We start from the raw sequence: 25,278 nt of genomic DNA on the forward strand, positions 1-25,278 counted from the left end.
TTAAAGACTTTTTCTGGGCTGGTGGCCTGTTGTAAACCACTTTCCTGAAACAAAATCGTAACTGAAAGATGGAATGAAATGCTCACAACTGACAACAGTTAGAACTTTAATATTGGTATGTGTTAAATAATTTTCATTCATGCCAATCACAGAAAATGTCCTAATACATGATTTACAACAGTGTTAGGTGGTGGACCAGGAGGAGCTGGTTCAAGTTATAGAAGAGGAAATTACTGAGCTAAAAATATTATTTTTCTACATGGCGAACCTAGCAAGCTAGAAACGAGGGGCCGATCTCCTTTTCTTTCCCGGTACAGCCATGGTCCTTAACATCAATCTAATCCCAGTATCACGTATACATTATGAATAAGCATAAATTCTGATCAGACTAAATTGGATTAACCCTCACAACATGGAAAACAGAAATCTGTTTCAGAGAAAGATCAAACCTGTAATAGATAAAGGACAGATCTATTAAGTGCAGCAGGGCTGCGAATATTGTTTTTGCCAGATCTGCAAAATTCAGCAACAAGCTCTTTGTTTTCCCAATGAGAAACCAGTCTTTGAGAAACCCTTAGTTTTTTCTCAGCATCACTACATAATCCATCATAGTAAGTCAATTCAGTGTTTGGGCCTTTTATTCTCGTATTCATATTTAACTATTTAACATAGATGAAAACTGCAACCTGTGAAAATAATTGCATTACAGTTTAATTTCATTAAAGTTATTCAGTGGTTATAGAGAAATCTGATCCTTTGATGTCTTGAAGCAACTCAAGAAAAGAGAGCTGGAGCATCATTGTGGTTGACAGCCTTACCATTAAAACATCATAAAAATTTGGTTAATTGTTAACAAACAAGGATTTCGAGATGCTATTTCGAGATTTAGTTGGAATATAGAAAAAGTATTCAAACAATATACACATAATATCGCAATGACCCTATATAAAATGAAACCTTCAAAAATTCAGTATATTAAATTGGTCATGCCAGTACTGTCAGAAACTGTTACCAACTGTTTAAAAATTAGATAGCTTTTGCTAAAAATTTTTAGTCATAGAGCAATCTTCTCGATTTTATAATTTAAGAATAATATTTTACCCTAACTATGATGTTGTGGCATTTCATACTTAACTAAAATTCAACTTTGAAAGTCAATAGATTATTAGTGACAAAAAATTATAGTTTAAGACATCCATTCTGCGCAGTGTTTCCAATATTAGTTCATTTATGATACGTATTGATTGAATAATTGGTAATAAATTTAACTTTTGTTTTATTATTCCCCAACTAAAATATTGGCAGAAACATTTGAAATTCATCCTTGGCCTTGTGGCTCCAAGTTCAAATCTAGACTCTCTATATCCACTAGGAACCGACTGGATATCTGGCTGTATCCAGTTCCAGCCGGAAATCCGGCTTCAATATCCGGTTCCGGTCCAGTTTCCGAAAATTTTGTTGGATATTTCTTCAAAAAAATGTATTTCTAAGTTCTTGAAAGGCATAATTTTCGTCACATTTTCACTCGAATCCTTTAAAAAATTATTATATTTAAGAATTTTTTTGACTAGGTGCGGACTTCGAAAAACCGGAAAAATATTTTCGGCTAATAATGAACAGGGTAGCATGAAACGTGGAAAAAAGTGGTTTCCAGAAAAACATTTTTGAAAAAGAGTTCAGGGAAACTGAAAAGCCAATGACAATTAATAATTGTCAGGACCTGCTTCATATTGTGCTTTGGTTCACGACCAACCTAGCCGTCAACCTAGCATTAAAACTGACCAACATAATCGATATTATATATGAACTCTTAATGTTTCTAGCAGTTTCTTACGTCAAATATTTGTCAATAAATCATGAAATCGGCAATTGAAGGTTTTCGACGAACCAGACCAAAACATATAATTCACAATTTTTCTTACTGCTAAATGTTCTTTCATTTTAAAGTGATGCTGAAATTCGCAGAACTGACCATCATTAACTGACCTGTATTACTGCAACTGGTCGACGAGTTTTTTATATGGTCAAGGTAGATTGACTGGACTGGACAACCAGACAAAAACGATTAAATATATTCCTTCTTGATAAACGATCTTACAGTTTTTAAACGGACGACTAAATGCTTGTCAATATCGCCAAACAAACATATTTCGGCTGACGTTTTACTGGGTGACTTGAAGGACTTGTGAATTAAATGGTCCTGTTCTTCGATAGTAATATATTTGATACTTATTACATAGAACTCACGTGCCTGTATCGCCTGATTAAAACACGTGGGGCCACCTCATGTTTTCCTTTCTGAACCAACATAAGTCGCGTAAGTCGTAACAAATAATTTGAGGACAACATGACACTACAAAACTTTGAACATAAAACGAGGAAGTATGGACAGAACTGAACAAGTACAAAAACCACATTCAAAGACTGAGGAACCAGGAGGACTCTGCAACCCAGGAACTATTGTTTATTGAATAATCGGTTTGATATCGAACTTTGATTTTCCGACTTTAAAGCTGACTAAAGAAACCAGGGAATTATAAATTTTAGTTTCCAAAAATTAAATCGTTGATTTTATTTCTATCACTTTCTTTTTTTTAAACATTCCAGTACATTGTCGAGAAGGTTGGAGATTTAAATTTTGGAAGTATGTAGGGATCGAGATCTGATATCGATCGTAAATACTCAAAATACTCTAGCCAATTGTAACTGCAGTTTTACAGAAAATGCTTAATGAATACACTTGCAGGTACCACCCGTATTCACACTCAGAATTGAGTTTAGTCATTTTCCAAATCCAGATTGGGGACGGGTTATATTTAAAACAAATGAACAAACAAACAAGCTTACATGCAAATCAGGGTCCTAAATCGGGAATTACTGCACTGTGCCGCTTAATTGGAACGAGCCAGTGATTAAGTGGGCCTGCATGCTATAAAGGTACAATTGTGCCCTAAATCGGGAACTATTGTACTTTGATAATTGATATTCAGACCTGCATGACATAAAGGGAACAACTGTGTCTCACACATGCAATCGCGCTCAAGGGGTCTGGTACTCAGGTAGGATATGCCAATTGTCCAATTGCATATCATTTCTGATAATAACTTGTCTACTCTTGTTACTTCTTGTTTACTCTGGTTACAACGTACTGCTTGTTGATTTGATATTTGACCTATGTCTACTGCTAGGCCTAAACAGGAAACATCGTCAGTTTGGTTGTATTGCTCTTAGGAATGCGGAACTTATTGTGTAATTACAAACTTGCCTAGAAACTTCCATTAACTTGATAAAATTGAGAACCATTTAAGCACTAATATTAATACAATCACAGGTTGCTGACTTAAAAGATACTTGAACTCCAAACAATTTTAAATTGCAGTAATCTAATCTAGTTGCAGCGGCACACACTTTAAACTATTGGACGTGTTCAAACCTGGTTGGTGGTTTTGTTTCATTTTTCCCACTCATTACTTCTGGGCCCCCAGATTGAAATCTGTAACATTTTAAGAAAAACTGAAACTACTGACAAAAACTAGACCCTTTGACTGAGGGCACCCTTGAATCAGAATTTTTGTAACATATTCAGGTCCTGAGATATAGCAGTTTAAGGCATCATGTAGCCTCCAGGCTCGACAAACCCCGACAAACCCGGACATATCGGGGTTTGTCGAGGGGTTTTGCCTCGGGCCCACCGGCTACATGAGGCCTTTTTGTATAGTGTTTTTCCACGTAAAGCTTGATGACTCCGTCTCGGCTTTTTGTTGGGAGACTCAAAAAAAAAAAAAAAAAAAAAAGCCTCCAGGCTCGACAAACCTGAAACCCCGTCAAACCCCGTCAAACCCTGACAAACCCCGACAAACCCCGACAAACCCCGACATACCCTGACAAATCCCGACAAACCCCGACGTGTCAAGATATGTCGTATCATGTCGGGCCCACCGGCTACATGATGCCTAGTTTAGTTGGGGGCCCTGGATATTGAATTTTGTAACACATTTCTATGTTACACTTTTTCAATGGGTTTTTATAGAAGCTTCTTGATAGTTTTTCAAGTTCAGACCAGTTTTTCTAGGTCACAAAGGGTTCCATCAACCATATTCTTGACCACATTTTGTACTTGGGCCCAAAACATTGAATTCTGTAACATATTTATGTTTTCACTGCCAAGGTCATATCTGGAATATTCAATGTATTTTTGTATTGGTAACATGGTTTTTAGATTCTCATACAAAATTCTGAAGCAATCCTTATTCATATAATTTGATAAAATGGCTGCGGAACTTGAATTATGTAACATTAGAAAGTAAGTGTATAGAGTATGTACCCTAGTGTGAGGGGTGTTAGGTAAGCTATATTATAGTTTTTGAAGTTCAGACCAGTTTTTCCAGGCCACAAAGGATTCCATCAACCATATTCTTGACCAAATTTTGTACTTGGGCCCAAAACATTGAATTTTGTAACATATTTATGTTTTGACTACAAAGCTCATATCTGGAATGTTCAATATATTCTTGTACTGGTAACATGGTTTTTAGATTCTCATACAGAATTGTAAAGCAATCCTTATTCGTATAATTTGATAAAATGGCTGCGGAACTTGAATAATGTAACATTATAAAGTAAATGTATAGAGTATAGTATATAGTATGTATCCTAGTGTGAGGGGTGTTAGGCAAGCTATATTATATTTTTTGAAGTTCAGACCAGTTTGCCTAGGTCATAAGGGTTCCATCAACCATATTATTGACCATATTTTGTACTTGGGCCCAAAACATTGAATTTTGTAAGTCCATATGCATAGATGGACATGGAACTCTGCCATTTCAGTGGATAAACTCGTGACCTGGCATTTTATTGTTACAAATTTCAATATATAGGGCCCAATTTCTATTTTCTATAAAATTTTATATATAAATCAAAAGTTTTTAAATATCCAACCTTTAATCTAATTAGCTATATTCATTTGATTAAATTTACCGCGTTCTGTCGCGGATTGTCAATTTAAATTACATTACATTTAAATTGTTACAAAATTCAATAATTTGGTCCCAATTATCATTTTTTTAATTTGTTAAGTTGTTTCATGTCTTTATTTTAATGCATCAACCAACTTAAAACCAATACTAGATCAAACAACACTGTATAACATACTCTTTTGTAACCATGTTACGTTATTCAAAGAAATGGGCCTTTCATTGATTATGAACCATATACCAAGATTGTCTTTATACAAGAATTGCTGCACTAATAACCTGGTTTGAGGGTTAAATACATATCCTACACTAGCTGTGGTTGTAACAAACTATAAAGATAGATTCATGAAAACAAGATGTTACAAAATGTCCATTTTGGGCCTTTTTATGTAATCAAAAGTGGGCCTTTTTTCATTCCACAGCTAAGCAAATACCTAAAGTACATTTTTGTGAAGCAAGAATCTTTAAAATTTAATAATTGGCTGAGCCATTGAAAAGTGTAACCAAATGTTACATTTTTCAACATAACTGGGCCATTTTACAATATTATTCATAGCCGATGACCTGAGACTATTTGTTATCACAATTATAGTCATCTCTGAAAGTTTCAAGACCATCGAGTAATTATTAATGGAGTTATTGTAAAAATGAGAAAATCGTCCATTTTGGCAGTGAAACAGAACCACCAACCAGGTTTGAACATGTCCTATTACTATCATGATTGTACTATAGACTGAAAAACTCTCAGATCGATTTTGGGCGTTTTTAACCACTTGTAATGTTTTAATTATTAAATATCCTAATTTATAAATTTTTAATCAGAACGAATTAATAATTAATATTTGATACTTTATTTATTCGATATTAGTTTAGTCTGATATTGATATTGATTATATTGATATTGTTATTATTGAATGAAGCTAACTCCAGACATAAGGGAATTGGAGTAAAAACGACCAAGTTTGCATAAATGTCTATTGAACCAAGAATTCAGGAGGCAAGGGTGGGTGTGTAAACTTTACGGTCTGGACTCTCCGATCCTGTATCACCCTGGAGTCTTTTCAACGTATAATTTTTAAAAAAGTATATATATATATACACCTTCTGGTCACTTTCTTGCTACTCCAAGTCCCCTAAGATATCTGGTCTAAAGTTCGTGCTTTGTCTGCTTTAATTGATACTAAATAACATTGTTGTTTTCTTGAAATTGTTGTTTTCTTGAACTACTAGCAAGAACCTGTCTAACCCTAAAGTGGTGTCAAGACTCAGGAGACTAAAATAATTATTACCTGCATTTTTGACACCACTTGGGGGTCCAAATTTTGGGCACTAAAATTTTTATTCCTTGGCCAATTTTTTATTTTTTCATGCTGATTTTTTACCTGCGATCCAAAACCACTTGATAACCCCATTACACCAGTTGAAGTTAAACTTGCTGCAAGTAAACTCAAATCAAACTGTGCCAGTGGTCCAGATAATCTCCAGAATGAGTTGATAAAATACGCCCATCCAATCACTTTTGAGAAGTATGCTGAGGCAATTAATGAGTCATTTAGTGGGAACAAATAGGACAAGGTATTGTGACTCCTCTACAGAAGCCCGGTAAACCTAAAGGTCCCCTCACAAGCCTTAGACCACTTACACTGTTAAACGGATCGAGGAAGATGCTCACTCAAATTGCCTTAAAACGGGTTGAGAGTAGAATTGACAACTACGCCATGCCATGGCAGAGTGCTTACAAGAGATATGAGTAGAGCTTTTGATACCGTAAAAAGGGATACTATCATCAATGTTTTGAAGGATGCTGGTTGTTTGGAGGACGACATTCGCTTAGTTCAATACCTTCTATCGAATACTCTCCTTAGAGTTCGTGTTAACTCCTCACTGTCGGAAGAGTTTGAAAGTTTACTCGGAGCCTTTCAAGGTGACAGTTTATCTGGAAAGCTATTCACACTTATTCTTGCAGCAGCCTTACACCACCTCAGAGCTGTATCCAGGAGACCAAACCCACCAGTATCAGAACTAGGTTTTCCAACTGAGTGGGAATATTCAGACGATTGTGACTTTGCTGACGAGGACATCGAGAAACTGAGAATTTTCCTTCCTACAGTGAAGGAGATTCTCAAAGACTGGAACCTCCAAGTAAATGAAAGTAAAACTGAATTCAGTACCTTCTACCTGGCGAAAAAATCTGATAAAGACACAAACGGTCAGCCATTAGCTAATAACGAACCATGGCGAAGTAACAAGTCACTAGGTTCCTTACTCTGCACTGAGAAGGACATTCAAAGAAGGAGAATCCTAGCTGAGATTGCTTTTAAGAACTTTGGAAAAGTATGGTTGTCCGGTAAGAAAATTTCCCTTGAAAGAAACCTGAGGTTATATGATGCTCAAGTTGTATCTGTATTGATTTACAACTCAAATAGTTGGAGTCCTAAGAAAGCAACCATAGAGAAAATGGACACACTCCATCGTAGACAGTAGACACCTCAGCTCAGGTCCATTCTAAACATCAAATGGCCTAAAGGTATGATAAGCAACAAAGCATTGTATGAACGGTGCAAAGTTGAAAAGTTATCCAAGCGTATTGAACACCAGCGGTGGAAGATGTTTGGACACATTCTCAGGAGTATGGAGAACACCCCAGCCCAAACGGCTCTCTCTTTTGCAATTGAATCAGATAATTTATTCATTGGTAGATTGGGGAGACCTAGAATGAACTTGTTATCGGTTTTAAGAAGTGATTTAAGTAGTAGAAATTTGCAAATGGACAACTTGCATGAATTGAACGAAATTAGAGATATAGCTGCATGCAACAGATGTTGGGAAAATCTTTTTAAAGAGTACAGTTTACTGCATTAAGGTATTTTTAAGAATCATTTTTGTTGGTAAGATCCTGTTTTATAATAATAATATGCTGATCTGAAGGCCATTAAAGCGTTTGAACCAGTCAAAAAAGTTTAAGTTGTATATCTTTTACAGTTTTTGGGAGAGTCGTGTTTAAGTTGATGCTGTGGTCAGTGGCGCAGTGACACGTATCCACCAAGTTTGCAGATGAGCGCATGGTTTGCTGAGTATTTCTTTGCAAACCAAGAACCCTCTTACTCGCTGGCAATCCTAATGACTTCCATGCTAGTTCCAATACAACATGTGGTCAGCAATAGCAGCAAATCTGGGGAAACTTTGAAATACACCAATTTGAAGCATTTAACCACCCCTTAAAAATCACAGATTATGAATTTTAGTAATCTGAATATTTACATAGGTCCAAAAATGTCATAGCTTCGTGATAGTGCAACGAAATAAATCCCAGAACATTTTGGTGCTGAGTTAGGTGGTTAAGTAGTCGAAATATGACTGATTTGTTAGTGGACATTTTTTTGTACTTCTAACACTCAAACCCTTACTACACTGAAGATATGAGTGTTACAGTTAAAATTGATGGTCATTATTGAACAGAAACGGTTCATTGACACATAGTTGAAGAAAGAAATTAAAAAGGTTAATAAATGTGGTCTGTGGAGTGGTTTATATGTGTTTATGTTACAGTGTATGCGTGCGCGCGCGCGCGCGTACTTAACCATCTGTAGGCCAACATATTTAGTTTATGCTTAATTTCTTTATATATTATGTCACCACTAGAGTGCCCAATACTTTTAGTGAAGGTGTAATGTAAAACGGTTAACCACCAACTGTGGTATATCAAAAAACCCCAAAAGTGTATGCGTGCGCGCGCGCGCGCGCGTACTTAACCACCTGTAATGGCACAGCATTGAGATATCACCATAATTCCAAAAGCAGAGTACACCATCCAGGTGCCCAAAACTTTTGGCTATGGTCCCAATACCATAAAACCTTAGATGTGGCCATAATGTGGTTAAAACATGTTGATTTTGGACCTTCGGTCAACAGAAGCCATCACAAATTAACCATTATTCAGCACAATCTGACCTTTTGGTGACTTATTTTGTTTTGATATTTGATTATGAGAGATAGCTGAAGGATAATAAGTGATTTTAAAGATAATGCAACAAAATGTGTGGCCGTATAGCGGTTAAAACGACCAAAAACACTGATTTTGGTCAATTTTAGACCTTTATTAACCATGATGGACGCAACATAGGACTCAGCAATGTTTCTGGTCATATAAATGAGCAGGTAGTTATATCTAGATAATGTAGCATGGCCAGCTATAGCTTTACAAAGCTAATATGTGCTCTAAAAATGGTTAATTAGTGCAAATATAGGGTATTTTCGAGACATTTTAACCACCTTAGCTGCACATTGATCGGAATGCATGAACTTGGGGTCAATTATGCATTTGCAAACAAATATACACTCATTTGGATAGCAAACCATTATCTGAAGTTCATATTGTGGTTAATTTTCACTTTAATAGATGCCTTGTTCAACAGCCTAGCAAGTAATATAGCCCTTTTAACCACTTTTATGACAACATTTCTTGATTTTTTTTTAAATTTGAAAATTCAATTAATCATTATATATATAAATCAAGCGTTACATTTCAGCCATGCAAAATTACAATGACATATTTTGATATACTAAATGGTAAATGGTACTGCAATATAAGTTGCTTAATGTTTGGCCGGATGACAACTAACGAGAAAAATAAACTTGATTATATAATAATTAATTCGGCTGAACCAACACATAGCAAGAGCCACATTAACGTTGGGGCCGTCTACCAAATTTGAATGACAAACATTAACAAGAAATCAAACATATCATAAATAATTATAAGGATTTTGTTCATTACAATTCCGTCACAACTGATAAGAAAAAAGAAAAGGACAAGCAGATAGGAAATTGGACGGACAGAATTGTAACCAACAAAAACAAATTTCTGAGACTCATAAGACTGATGAGCTAATCTGGCCAGACTGTATCGGCAGCCCAGAGGTACTTGATCAGTTTGGCCTTAAAAGTAGAAATCCGCTCTGACTGCCGGATACATACTGGTAGACTATTCCATTTCAGCATAGATCTATGAAAAAAGCTATTTCGGAAGGCGTCCGAGCAGGGCACAGTGGTACTCATGTAAGTTGAAGTATCCGACATATCAATTATTTGAGCATTGTGCCTAGTGTATCGGGTGCCCTCTGGACGGCATAGGACTATATATATGTAGGGAGCGAAACTGGAATTATGCTATTCACTATTTTATAGAAGGTCATAAGATCGTTATAAATAAACTTCTGTTTAACAGGGAGAATATTTAGTTTCTTTTGCTCTGTAGCAAGTTTATCGTCATTATAACTGGAGTAAGGTTCACCATTGATCCATTTAATAGCCCTCTTTTGGATAGCAACAAACTGTTGAAGATGAGTTGCAGATTGAGGGGACCATATGACAGAACAATGTTCAAATATAGACCTAATTAACGCTAAATAGAACGATCTTTTCTGCCTTTTATCAGTAGTGAAATGACATGTTCTCTTAAGTAGTCCAAGTCTAGAGGTAGCTTTGGAAACAAGCGCTTTACAAGGCATCATGTAGCCTCCAGGCTCGACAAACCCCGACAAACCCCGACGCACCCCGACGCACCCCGACGCACCCCGACAAACCCCGACATATCCTGACAAACCCCGACAAACCCCGACAGACCCCGACATATTCCGACAGACCCCGACAAACCCCGACAGACCCCGACATATCCCGACGTGTCGAGATATGTCAGGGTATGTCGGATTATGTCAGTTTGCCCAATAATTTCGGTATCAAATTGACGAAAATAATACTCTGGAGCTCTCATAACGAGGTAATTTAAGTGGGTATAAATATGTCGTCAGTCCTTCCTTCCTTCCGTTAGTTACCATGACAACTAGCGCGCAGTGCAGCGCGCGAGTATTGCTTGCGGATATTTAATGTATATATAGCTAGCATGTCAATGAATGCGCGGCGCGAGTGTATTTTAATGTATGCTATGTTATGTACAGTATTAGGTAATAAGCCCAATTTGTACATGGCATGCGTAGTATAATGTACTCTGTGTATATTATTATTATGAAGTGAGCTGATTAGAGCTTATATTTATAGTTATAGTGAATGGAAATCTAGCGTCCGCCAAAACGAAACAACGGGCGCAATTCTTGTTAAAACTGTGCACTCAGTATAATAATAATCTAATACGCACTATGAAGCTATGAGCACGAGAGAAGAGTACAATACCGGACGGGACTGCAAGAGTGTGAGAAAGCAAGAGCGCAGCGCAAGAGACCAAAAGAGCAAGAGTGGGGGACAGTAAGAGCCACAGGATGAAAAGAAAGGAGTGTTGCGTCAGGCTTTGCTACGCCGCATCAGTTCACTTCCTTACCAATACTTGCCTAAATCCAATTCAATGAAACAAGCGATGCTGAATAAAAACAATAAAATTTGTATCATGTATTTTTTAAAACATACATACATACGTATAAAAGTTGTTGAAAGTTTCAAAAGTATTACTAATACTAAGTAACTTTTAAAATGTACTTTACAAGGCATTATACAACTTAGAAGTACACATATCCCAAAGGCCAAAATATCATGCAATTTGTAAAATTTAAACAAATATTCTTAATTATCATTGATAATTTTCTACATGTGTCGAACTGTAATATCTATTATATTGCATCACAATTATAATGATATCAAAATATGATAATTGGTAATGTACTGGCCAGTATATTAACATAGATCCGCTCATTACGTACTCAATGTTTTTCATTCTCTCCTTGCGACTTATCATCGCCCTCCTTATCCATCTCTTTTTCAGTTTCACCTTCAATCTCCTTCTGAATAGCGTCTCCCTCAAGCTCCTTCTTCTTCCTACGCCTCTCCCTCTGCTTCTCCCTATCCTCCGCTGTCTCGTCCATGATCAGCATTAGCATTTCGTCACTATAATGACCGCTTTCTCTCCAGTCCACAGGCCACCCAAGCTCAAGAGCCCTCTCATCGTCATCTATGAGCTGCTCAGCATCTTCTATCCTGGTCTTTACTGCTTCCTCCTCAGCCTCTTTCACCCTCCTATCCCATTCATCCTCTCTCGCCTTCTTCTCTTCTTCTGTCTCTTCCTTTCTCCCACACTTAGGGGGGGGTCCAAGGGGAACTTTGGGGAGTTTTGGGGAACTTTTTTTTGGGGAACTTCAGGAAACCTGGGGGACTTTCCCAAAGTTCCCCAAAAAATTATCAATGAAACAAATAATTTTGGGGAATTTTGGGGAACTTTTTTTTGGGGAACTTCAGAAAGTTCCCCAAAATTTCCCAAAGTTCCCCAAAGTTCCCCAAAAAAATTATCATGCCAAAAAAATTATCATGCTGCAAGTATCAACAAGTAAGTTAAGATTATACCTTATAATAACATACATGTTAACATTAATGGGTATTAATGTATATTAGAGAAATTTTGAATAATTTTGAATAATTTTGAATAATTTTGGATAATTTTGAATAATTTTGGGGAATTTTGGGGAACTTTGGGGAGTTTTGGGGAACTTTTTTTTGGGGAACTTCAGAAATCTTGGGGGACTTTCCCAAAGTTCCCCAAAGTTCCCCTTGGACCCCCCCCCCCCACTTACTACAATTCTTCTGGCACCTGGTGTACCAAGGGCACCCATGATCTGCAGCGAGGCTTGTAAGAAGCTTACTAAAACTAAGTGTTCCCCATTGAGTTCCTCATTACACCTAGGATGCCATACAATATTCGTTTTCCATTTTCTCATTAAACTTTCTACACGGCGGGATTTTCTCTTTACCTTAGAAACACGTACAACTTTAACGAGGAGACTAGAGCCTGCTTTAAGCTGGCAGTAAAGCAGCTCAACTCCCTCTAGGGTGACATCAGATTCATTCCCACAATCATGTATTTCCGTGGGGACAGGCAGACCTTGTTCATCTTTTAAGTTGAACTCTACAGTGAACTCATCACTCTCCTTTAGCTTGTAGATTTTTCTGATTTTAGTGCAAAACTCTCCTAAATGAGCCTTGCTTATACGGAAGGGAGAGGCCAGGCTGTCTTCAGTCTTAATTCTGTAAACCTTCTGATCAGGCTGCTCATCTAGTGATTTGAAGGTATTGCCTGTGTGAGCGTCACTGAAGTCAATACTGTTAGACACGACAGACACAACATGCTCTGACCCTGATGCAGATTCCTCTGATTCTAGCGCTGCTATCATGTCTGAATTATTTTGTTAGTAGAAAAATAATTTATATAATTAGAGGAGTTTAAAAGTTAACAACGCACTGGACATAAAACGATCGAATCGCCCGAAGTGAACATTCACTAAGCACCGTTGATCGTCGTAATCAGAGAGCACGGTAAAGGAGTAAAGGGCGGGAAGGAGTGGAGATTGGACAGTTAAGACAAGTTTGGAACTTTTGGGATCTATCGATCAAAAAATTTCAAAACAAAACTTACATAAAAATTATGAAACCTTACAAAACTCTCCAAATCAATCACAATGCCTTCTAAAGTACAATGAATCAATGTCCAAAAAAGATCAATTCGAGAGAAATCTTAGTTCCCAAAACAAGAACTTGATGTTTTTAGAAATAAAATAACAATATTTCAGCATCAAAGTATCAAACAGTTCCCAGGTAATTTGACACTACTACATAATTCAATGTACTAAATAATTCAATATTTTAAAAACAACTTTAAAAACTTTATCAACTACTGCCTGACGTGACTCGTGTGCCACATTGTACCAACTGTCGCTCTTCGTCCACGCTTTTTCGTCTACTTGGCGTAGGGCGCGGTAAGATTTTATGTAATCACGCGCGTACTTATCGCGCGCTGTAGTGATACGTGCACATGGTCTTGTGGCTTCAAATGACCCCTGTAATCCATGTGCGGGGCAGGAGGGTCAAGCACTCTTTTTCTGAAATGAGCCTCCTGATCCATGTGTGGGGCAGGAGGGTCAAGCACTGTTTTTTTCAGGTTGACCCTCCTGCGCCATTATACTGCCATTGATCAATCTTCTTTAGGCAACTTCCAATCACTCTTCATCCATTATTAACGAATCCCGATAAACCCTGACAAACCATGACAAACCCCGACAAACCCCGACAAACCCCGACAAACCCCGACAAACCCCGACGCACCCCGACAAACCCCGACACACCCCGACAAACCCCGACAAACCCCGACAAAACCCCGACAAAACCCCGACGTGTCGAGGTGTGTCGTATCATGTCGGGCCCACCGGCTACATGATGCCTTTTACATTGTGCACCCCAATTAAACCTGGAGTTTATTGCGACTCCTAAATCTGACTGAGAGGGCACAAAGTCAATATCACTTCCAGAAAGTTTATAAAAGAAGGTATTGAATGGCAAGTTATCCAGCACGTTTCTTTGCAGGGACACAGAGAGGGCTTTGCACTTTTGTGGGTGGAACTTCATTCGATTTCTCACTGACCAATCATATAATCTGTTGATGTCATTTTGGATTATGTGATGGTCAGGGTAACCAAGGATCTCCCTCCAAATTTTAGTGTCATCTGCATAAAGGGCGATATTGGTGCCTTCAGAGACACAGGAGAACATGTCATTTATAAATATTACAAACAATAAAGGGCCAAGTATAGAACCTTGAGGGACACCAGACCGAACTGGTAGAGAAGAAGACGTTTGGCCTCCTATCACTACTTGTTGTTGTCGCCCCTCAAGATAGGACTTAATAAATTTAAGCATTAGTCCATCGACATTAAAAATATTCTTTAATTTACTTAAAATGAGGTCATGCGAAACGCTATCAAAAGCTTTCGCAAAATCAAAATATATTATATCAGTCCTGGACCTGTTATTCAATGCAAGTGCAAGATTGTCCGTGAAAGGTATCATTTGGGTTGTGCATGAACGTTCATTAACAAAACCGTGTTGTCGGTCATCCAACAGATCAGAACATGCAGCGTATAATGCAGTCTTTATGCACCTTTCAAAGACTTTCATTACAAGAGATGTTAACGAGATAGGCCTGTAGTTCTCAACCGAAGACTTATCGCCCTTTTTGTGCACTGGTACTACAAGTGCCAGCTTCCAATCAGGGGGTATGCATCCGCTCGAGAAAGACAGGTTAAATAAAACACTAAGTGGGTATGCAAGGCTTTGGGCACAGTTTTTGAGGACTCTCCCATGAATCCCATCAGGGCCAGGGGCCTTGTTAGGATTTAACTTTTTAAGAATCAACAGAACATCTTCTCTACTAAACACAAGACTTGAAAAACAATCATCACGAAAATCTATGTCAATGCCATAATCGCTCTCTTGAGAAAACTGCTCATAAAAATATTCGTTAAAAAGGGCAGCTTGATCAGATGGATTGTTTCGAAAGCGATTATGATATTTGACAGTTTCAGGGATCCTGGTTGACTTTGATTTAGATTTAACGTAGGTCCAGAATTTCTTGGAGATAAGAGCATCATCGGAGTCATCCTCAACACTGAGTCTCATTCTTTCGTCCATCAAATTTTTAAATTTTGTGCGAAATGCACGAAACTTTTGTTTATGAGACTCAGAGTTGCTCCCCTTATGCCTTATTCTCCATTTCTCCTTATTTCGTAGGAGACGATCACATTCGGAGTCATACCATGGGGGCTGGAACTGAGACTTAATGGTCTTTTTAGGGATCCATCGGTCACAGGCTGCACCGAGAACTCCTCTGAATCGACTCCAGGCAAGATAAGGATCATTACACTCAAATACACTATCCCAATCGATGCTAAATAACTCAGAATTCAGGCCCCTAAAATTACCTTTACTATAATTAAAGATCTTTCTTTTAGGCTGCTTAATATACTTGGTCTTAATATCAATGTCAAATGTGATACAAAAGTGGTCGGACATACACATTTCGTTTTGATCTAAAACTTTAACATTCTTAATAAGGTTTTGAATGTTAGTGAACACAAGATCTAAGGTGTTGCCTGACTTGTGAGTAGGGGAGCTAATAAGTTGTGTATGTCCGAGGTCATCAGTGAGAAAATTTACAAAGCTAGAATGTAGCTGGCAAGATGACTGACCATCTGGCCAGGAAATCGAAGCCAAATTAAAGTCACCTACCAGAATGTGCCTTTGCAATTTTCTGGCAGATGCTAAAGTAACAAAATGTTTCTTGAAAGATTCAAAATTATCTAAGCCAAGCGTTCCTACTCTATAAAATGTTGATATACAAAAGTTTCTTCCACACTGAGTCTTAATTATGATGGATAATAATTCAGCTTGAACACTAACTTTAGAGAACTTTAGACTCGAGATATCAATGTCTGTTCTATGGGCAATCAGAACACCACCACCGTTTTTTCTGAATTTCTTGGGCTGGGTTGCATCCACTGGATGCGATCTTAAGGATCGGTCAAGCCTAAATACTTTGTATTTGTCAGGGAGCACCTCATTACTGAGAATGGAATTTTTCAGCCATGTCTCGTTTAGAATAATGATGTGAGGCTTATGTTTGTAGATATAACCATGGAATTCATGTATCTTGGTCATATTTAGTGGTGGTGTTCCTGATGCTAAATCGCGTGTATTTAGGAAACCATGGACATTATTGTAAACAACGGATAAATTTGGTCCAGGGTTCAGTAAGGAACAATTACAAATTACTATCAGGGAAATATTAAGGAGAGATAGAAAAACCAGACCACACCTAGACATGACCCCAAGCCAGCTGCTGGTTATACCGAAAAGTAACTTAACAGTCTGTTTCGGTGACATGGTAGGTGACAGTTCGGTTTTTGTGGTAGATAGCAATTTTATAGAAATTGCAGCTAAGGCTGTCCCAATGCCCCCCTCCCCCCTATACACAAGTTTAAAGTGTCTGAGAAAAATGGTACAAAATATTACCATAAAGTAAAGATTTATGGATGACCTCAAACATGGTACAGAGTGTATTTTAGGTTGTAGGGGAGCACCAGGGAGTGTATAATTAGCATCGATAGTCAAAGAAAATATATACAAAATAACATAAAAATAAAATATACCCAATAGAGCACATAACATATGACGAGACAGAAGACAGGACAACAAATTTTCCCCGTTACCTCTATTACTTTTACTGATGATAACATACCTAGAAAACATACCAGTTGCAACACGGTGTTGTTGAGCCGATATTCCCATGGAACTTTAAGGTATATTATTAACAGAATTGTGTCTCGCCGTTGTGTTTTGTTAGGTATTGTGCTATAATATGAAGTAACATACATTATGCTATCACTTCGTTTGAATACATATAAATAACATCCAAATGATCAGATCCAATAGGATACTGATGCAGACAATGAAAAATTTAAATATTGAATTGAATTACCACATCAGTATCCCAATGGATTAAACCACTTTGAGTGTATGATTCTGAGATAGAACTTTGCCAACACTGGCATCCCAGCCTTGGGGCTGGGATGAATATCATAAAAGCCCCTTTTGTCACATTTAGGAAATAATCTCTCGTTTCTGTTTCCATAGCGGTCTAAGAAAGCCCAAAAAACATCAAGGTAAAACAGTTTATGCCTAGAGCAGCGATCAAAGATCAAATTATTCACAGCACAAACATTACCAGGGATTTTATCTTGTCCGTTGGGGTGGACTGGTGGAATAGCTTGTACAAAAACACGTGCATTTGGATAAAGTTTTTTTGCTGTCTTCATAAGGTCACTCACAGGGGTCTTGAGATGATTGACACCCTGGGTACAGTACCGGATGTTGTTGGCACCGAAGCTTAAGAACAGTTTCTTTACCTGCACAAGAGGGTTCTTTGTATGAAAGGCCTCAATAGATTTCTGTATAGCTGAGATCTTAAGCCCACCCTTAGCTATGTTGGTGACAGTTTCTTTACCTCTACTGAGGCGATCAGCGTCCAATCGAGCAGCAAAGGAGTCACCAGCAATGAGGATGATAGACTTCTGGTGTTTTTGAGAGTCTGTGATGGGAGCTTTTGGGGGTACCTTATTAGGACTGTCGGATGTAGGAGAGGGAAGAATAGGAGATGAAGGGGAAGAGGAAGGTGTGGTTAACTTTCTGAAGGAGAGACTATACCTCCAACAAATTTCATTGTCAGAAGGTGCAACTCCTGGGGCAATCCTGTGCCTCATGACTTGCTGTGCACCAGGCTTCATGATGTTCAGTGTGCCATTGGTGGCAGGAAGGGTGAAGTCTGCGTTAATCAACTCTTGGGCTGGCCTTGACCTAGAGGCCCTAGTTGTGCGTTGTTCTACTTGGGTTGTATCGAGCACAAACTCAAGTGACCGCGGAGCCCCTATTGAGTAAGTGCAAATGGAGCTGGACTGTGATATTATTAGGTCTTCATCGTCTTTATGGAGGCTTAACTTAGCTTGCTGAGTGTCGTACCTAGTAACAAGGCAAGCATCCATGTTGTTGGTGGTGGAGGGGAGGTCATTAATAAGTCCCATCAACTTAAAGATGCTAGGGAAGTTGTTGATGGGATGTGGCTTGTTGACTATGTTACCAAAGCAGTAGTCTTCTGATGAAGGGCTTAGCCATAGGGTGTGGACTTTATTAGATTTGCCTTCAAGATTCATTGAATCTAATTCTTCTGTGATTTTCTGGAATAGATTTTCATCCATTCCAGGGAGAACTGGAACGTGCTCTACGAGCGTATGTGGGCTATACGAGACATTTTGAACAGTAGTTTCCTTCTTCGTTTTCTTTTCCTTCTTCTTTTCATCTATACGTTCTATTTTAGAAGCAAGCTTTTTCTCTTTCAGACTGTCCAGGATACTCTGAGTAAGGAGGGTATGCATGTGTTGCTTTACTTCAAGAGATAAGTTTTGCAGTAAGGCGAGGAAGTTGGCGGGCAGTGTTGGCATCTTGTTGTGAAGTGTGGGAGGATCGGGAGGAGACTGGGTGATCCGGATAAGAGATCAACAGCAGGATGTTTCAGTGGCACCGTTGTAAACCCTAGCAATCTGGATCTGAAACAGTTAATAGGCCAGAGATTTATAGTTCAGAGTGAAAAAAATTTGAATTATAATGAACAGAGGTGTTGTAAAGAACTGTATAGCAGAAAAAAGAATGCAATACTTATCTAAAGGAGAAGTAGCTAAAAGGAGTTAATAAATTTCAAACATCACTAGATCTCTAACAATAAAACTAACCTCGTACCAGACCGCAGGAGCCCTGGTAGTACAAGACTACCAGGGCAATAGGAAGAAACGGTTACCACCTCCACAACCTGCCATCTAACTCAGATCCATCACACCCAGGACACCGGCAGACTTTACTCCAACGGATTACTCATCGGTAGCCATACCTAAAATTATTTGTTATATAGTAGTGTTGAAAGTATTAAAACTAACTTTTATCAAGACCCTTCAAATGTCCTTTGTTGACCATAAAATGTTGACTAAAACCATTAATAATGTTTTGATTGGTGGTTAACAACAAATTTTGACATTTTAACCATCTTTTTAGCACTTTTTACGAATATTAACCACCTCAAATCAACCATACTATTAAATTGCACATTTGTGATACAAAATTATCATCCATGCACAAATGAACAACCACCACTATACATCTATAATCAGAGCAATATTTATAGCTCACCGTTCATCTTCAATTTAACCACCATTAGGACCACAAAATGCCCCCCATGAGGGTTGAAAACTTTTGTGATAGTTGCACCATGATATGATCTCAATATAATGACTACTCAGTTCATAATATCATATCTCAAAATGGTGGTTAACCCTAAAACTGGTATTTTAACCACCATAGTGGCCACATAGATGACCCATTAACCACAATTATTCAACATAACCGTACTGCAGTGTTTTGTGCACCAGAAAAACATCACTCCAACATTGAGATTAACCACAATGAGCTGCAACATAATGTTGAAGTCAACATACTCAAATTGTGTGAAAAAAGTCAATGTCCACCAAGTTTCCCCAGATTTGCTGCTATTGCTGTGGTGCTAGATTTGATATATAATCTGATTGTGAATCATGGTGACCAGTATTTGAGCGCACTTTCTTTGATGTAAGGGTGTCTCATCAATATGCAGCATTAAATGTTACTGTCAGTCTTCCTACACCACGAGGAGAAAATATACCATTATCAAGATCTGGTCTTGGAAACTAAGAGAGGATCATTTGAACTCCTTTTCTTATCGACTACAAGAGACTCAGGTCCCAGCTGCACCACGCTCACAAAGCAAGTGGCAGCCAAAATATCGAACATAAGAGACGAGCAATAAGCTCATTTATCGAGGGGAAGAATTTTTTATTTTTGATAATATCACAATGACCCTATATAAAAGTAAAAATCTGAGTTAAAAACCCCTAAACACTGAGATAAGATAAGATTTAAATGTATGCCTCTCTGGGCATCTCATATACAAATATAATTACTTCAAAAATGTACAATTTACGTTTAATAAACTATTAAAATATAAAAACTAAAAGAAGTTAACTGAAAACTTGGCTGATAAGTGCCTTAGTAAGGCCTTTTAAAGTGACCTTCTTCCTCTTAGCTATTATTGGATTATCTTTCATATAATTTACATAATTACTCCTGTGAGCTACAGTAACATCAATTCTATCAAATATATCATATGAAAGTTCCCAGTGATGACCAAGCTTATTAGCTTGATATCCATGAAGCCGGAAGGCATCTAATCCCCTCTTGAAACCAGTAACCGACTCACTAGCTTTCACAAGTGGTGGTAGACTGTTCCAATAGCGCAAGACCCTTTGGGCAAAGAAATCAGTCTCATTTGTGGTGAATCTATGAGTCTTTGATATAGCAGCAACAGTCCTACCAGAACGACTAAATAAATCGGAACCATAACCCACAAAGCCTTCCTGGATCTTGAACATCTCAATGAGATCTCCACAAACCCTGCGTTCAGGCAGGGTTGTGAGGTTCAGCTTATCCAGTCTCTCTCTGTAAGTCATGAGTCCCAATCCATCAATCATACGGGTGAACGATCTCTGAACACCTTCCAATTCAAGAATCAGTGACCAGTTTCCATGCCTAGCCATCGGAGTCCATGCCTGTGAACGATACTCTATATGAGGCTTTACTAAAGACTTATACAAGTCCAGCATAACGCTTGTTTCCCTCGATATAATATTTCTTGTAAGCCAGGCAATGGTACCATTAGCTTTAGCAATGCACTTCCGCACATGATCCTCAAAGTTGAAACTGGTGCTAAAGACCACTCCAAGGTCCTTCTCGCTTTCAACACATCTCAAAGGCACACCACCAAACAAGTACTGATTCTTAGGATTACAAGAACCAATTTGCACGACCATACACTTATCTACATTAAAACTGAAGAAGATTTATTTACCTTATAGGAAAACCTTTACCTTATAGGAAAACCTTAGTAAAAATACCCAAATTACAATCAATGCACTGGCTCTAAGCTTAATTTACATCTAAATCTGCTATTTTAATCGCACTTCCACTGTTCATTTCTCTTTCTTCTCTAATATCCTTTTTAAAGGAGGGAAAAAAGGGGGGGACCATCCCCCAGTCCCAACCGATGTAGCTGAGACACCTCACAGCAAGTAGATCAAAGTTGCTCTTGCTTGTGAACGGTGCATAAACTATGAACTACCCGCCGGCCGAAGCGGTGGGTTGAAAGTTTCCACTGGGATCATTTCGTCCGTAAAATTTTACACAATATCTAACGAAGTGGTTGCAAAAAACATTATTTGATGATATGCACGGCTTGGCCCTCAATGCTGCAGTGCATTACGCTACATTTAGAAAATATACATAAACAAATCTAAAAGACTCAAAAGTGCAAAGCTCGTCTTCTTATATTATTAAGGGTGTATATTAAGTTGCTCTAACGAGAGCTTGTATCACGTCGTGATCTCATGCACGGTCGTTTCACTATAGAGTTTCTGTACGATACAGAGGGAGCCGCGCACTCATGCACAGCGGGTCATACAACGTATGATAAACCAGAGCTTGACGAATGATACTCGTCTAAATTTCTTCTCGTTCGAAGTCTAGCGCGCGTTGGGTTATTCCATTACAGTATTACACATTAACAACGAGCAAATCAGAGCCCTCGCACTTGCAGTACTGCGTGCATAGTACACGAAAACTTGTGGTTATTTGAATATATTAGGAGTGAGATTGAAGGATAAGTCATTGCGAGTCATTCATTGTCCATTATTAATGGCCTAGCCCAGCGCACGCTAATTCGTATGTCGTAGCACTTGCCTCGGGCAAAATTTCGAGAAGAAAGCGCTGCGCGCTGCCTTGAAGTAATTTAGACGAGTAACATCCGTTAAGTCATTTATGATTTAGTCCAGAATAATGAACTTTTTGATTACCTTTAATTTCCTTCAGTGAAATAAGTGTGCTTGATTGTAGCAAATCAAACTTTGATTGTGTTCTAATGTAATTTTTTTTGGAAAAAAAATATATATTTTGACCTGACTTTTAAATTCTTTTTGTGAGTCATTCCAAGGAAATAAAATAAACGATAAAGTAGAGTCAAGAGTAGAGGAAAGTGAAATTAAAAACATCACATCATTTCATACACACATGTCTATAAAATATCATCGCACAGCTTAGTAAAAAAGATGTAATAAAATATTTCCCCACCAACATTAATTTTTAATATCAAATACATTATTTTTAAAAATTATCAAAACATTATCAATTATTTTATTTTAAAACCTAGTCAAATAACTTTTGAAAGTTGACAACTATGTGTATATTGTTTGAATAATTTTTAATTAAAAAACAAAACTTCTGAAACCCTTCTTTGTCACTTAAGGATGTCAATCCTTCGCGTCGTCGACGTTCAGCTAAGGATCATGAGTGGTCTATGCAGCCCCCCGGTCTACTCAGCCGAATACTCGAGAAATCGGGTGTGAGGGTTAAATGAGGAGCTGCCAGAGGCGGCTCGTGGGAGCTGGCTGGCAGTTTTGTTGGGGGTCCAATCGATGGACTGGGGGGAGGGGGGCTTGGGAGCCGGCTCAAGCTGATCCCTCCAAACTACCGATTACATTACACACAGGGCCTTGTAAATGTAATGTGTAAGTTGTAACACTTTACAGGCGACAGCAAACAAAAACAAAAACTTATAACATGGGTGAAACAGGACATCACACGTGTACGATCTCAGCCGCGCAGTATCATATAGCAGTCAAATTGCAAAGGGTCCTGGACCCCCAAATCGAGGCAAATCATAATAGATTACCTGTAGTGGGATGCGCACGATGTGCTTTGTAACGTTTACAATTAACTATGTGTTAAAACTGCGCGGCTGAGTAGTCCAGAGGTAGGATTGGACTCCCTACAACACAAAATTTCACGAAGATCATGCGTGCGCTTACATTAAAACGTATGATAGTAAATGAAGACCTTTATATTGCAATTTGTTATTTCCTAACACTATTACTAATTACTATTTCTATTTTAAGCACCAGCCACCAGATAATAATTTTAAGGCGTCCACGGACGCCTGGACGCCCTCAATAGCCGCCTCTGGGAGCTGCACATTGCAGCAAAGTCTCGGACGAAGAAAGTATGGTACACACTACCTTAAACGTCACTGGCCAAAAAGATCCTTCGGCTTCCTGTCATGTAATTGGCTGGTTGCACTTGTGTAACATTGTGGCTGTTGGAATACACCGAAGTAAAATAAGTGTCTAGATATCTCGGCGAGTCCCAGTTGTGCATTTCGCCACGCAAATTTACCGAATCTGCGAACTACCGATCAGCGAGAAGATTGAAGATGCGTGGCGCGGCCCAGTAGTGCATCGCGCTACAAGGATAAAACCAAAAAAATTGTTATCAGTTACAAATTCTAATATTGGAAATTAAATACTGCGCAGAATGGATGTCTTGAACTATAATTTTGTTGTCACTAATAATTTATTGACAAAGTTGAATTTTTGTTAAGTATGAAATGCCACCACATCATAATTAGGGTAAAATGTTATTCTTAAATTATAAAATTGAGAAGGATGCTCTATATAAAGATTTAAAATAAGCAAAAGCTATCCCATTTTTAAACAGTTGTTTACAGTTTATAACAGTACTGGCATGACCAATTTTATTGTGGCTGGTAAAAGGACCCAGTAAGGGCTTTACAGAACCCCTGGGGACCACAATGTGATAAGATTAGGCCAGATGTTTATATGTAGAGCAATTTATTTATTTCGGAGCTATGATTACATGATATAGCTGGTGGTCAGTTCATCCTTGTATACTAATTATTTGATTGACGATGTCAATCCTTTGCATCTCGCCGATCTGCTTAAGCCGATCTGCTGTGGTTGCGAGAAGCATTATTGGATGCGCGCGCGGCCCAGTAGTGCATCGCGCTACAAGCTAATTATCCATCCAGATGCTATCATGCCCTTCTACGATATATAAGGTTTAACCATCAATTTGTTTTTCCCACTGAAACTGTGGCACTAAGGTCAAGAACAGAGTGATTTACATTCCTTGGAGTAATTATTGATGACAAATTAAGTTGGAAACCACACATACAATCTCTTAACAAAAAACTAAGCAGTGCTTGTGGACGTATCTACCGTATTAAGAAATGCTTACCAGAATCACTATAAACAAATTTACCATTCTCTCTTTGAATCACATCTCGGTTTTGCTATTTCTGTGTGGGGAGGTATTCCTAATATCCAGTTAAAACCACTATTTATTACTCAGAAGAAATGTATAAGAATTCTATTCGGAGACCATAAAAGGTATGTAGACAAATTCAAAACATGTGCTAGAGTTAGACCGTTCGGCTCCCAACGTTTGGGTTGCGATTTTTATGTAAAGGAGTCTACCAAACCTCTATTTGCAAAACATAAATTACTAGCTGTAGAGAACCTATATAGACTACGCTGCCTAATGGAATTTTTTAAGATAATTAAGACAAGAGTACCAATTTCAATGTTCTCTTTGTTCACCATATCTCATAGGAAAGACAATATGTTAATCACACCTTCTCCAACTAAACAATTCATCTATAAATCAGCGTGACTGTGGAATGAGTTTTGTAAAATTGGCTCATTTAATTTTAATTCCTCTTGTTCTTCTGTTAAGAATAAATTACAAAAGTCATTGATGAATGCCCAAAACAGGTATGGTGCTGAATGGAATGACAAAAATTTCACTGAATTCTAAGTTAAACACAATATAATCCAGGTATCGGCAGGCGCTGCCGCCAAACGACATTATCATGCATATACTTCTTTATTTTCAGCAGCTAGTATGTTAGCGCGCATAACAAGGCGCGCTAGCATTTTACCGCCATTAATTCTAGGTTTCACTGATTTCACAATACACAATACACAATATGTCC

At 38.1% G+C, this 25,278-nt stretch overlaps 3 protein-coding genes across 4 annotated transcripts in view; 1 reads left to right on the plus strand and 2 right to left on the minus strand.

Moving 5' to 3' along the window:
- LOC134817743 (uncharacterized) overlaps positions 1–19,262 on the minus strand; it is a 93,665-nt gene extending 74,403 nt beyond the window's left edge. Inside the window, exon 1 of the mRNA XM_063826990.1 lies at positions 19,240–19,262. The gene's annotated coding sequence lies outside the window, so the exon portion shown is untranslated. The remainder of the gene's footprint in view (positions 1–19,239) is intronic.
- LOC134817745 (ubiquitin-conjugating enzyme E2 K-like) overlaps positions 1–25,278 on the minus strand; it is a 95,229-nt gene that overhangs the window by 27,438 nt on the left and 42,513 nt on the right. The gene's annotated exons all lie outside the window — the stretch shown is intronic.
- LOC134817741 (protein PRRC2C-like) overlaps positions 2,327–25,278 on the plus strand; it is a 41,386-nt gene continuing 18,434 nt past the window's right edge. The window contains exon 1 of the mRNA XM_063826986.1: positions 2,327–2,339. The gene's annotated coding sequence lies outside the window, so the exon portion shown is untranslated. The remainder of the gene's footprint in view (positions 2,340–25,278) is intronic.

This window comes from Bolinopsis microptera, chromosome 7, assembly GCF_026151205.1.
Source record: "Bolinopsis microptera isolate Bmic1 chromosome 7, MBARI_Bmic_1.0, whole genome shotgun sequence".
Lineage (NCBI taxonomy): Eukaryota > Metazoa > Ctenophora > Tentaculata > Lobata > Bolinopsidae > Bolinopsis > Bolinopsis microptera.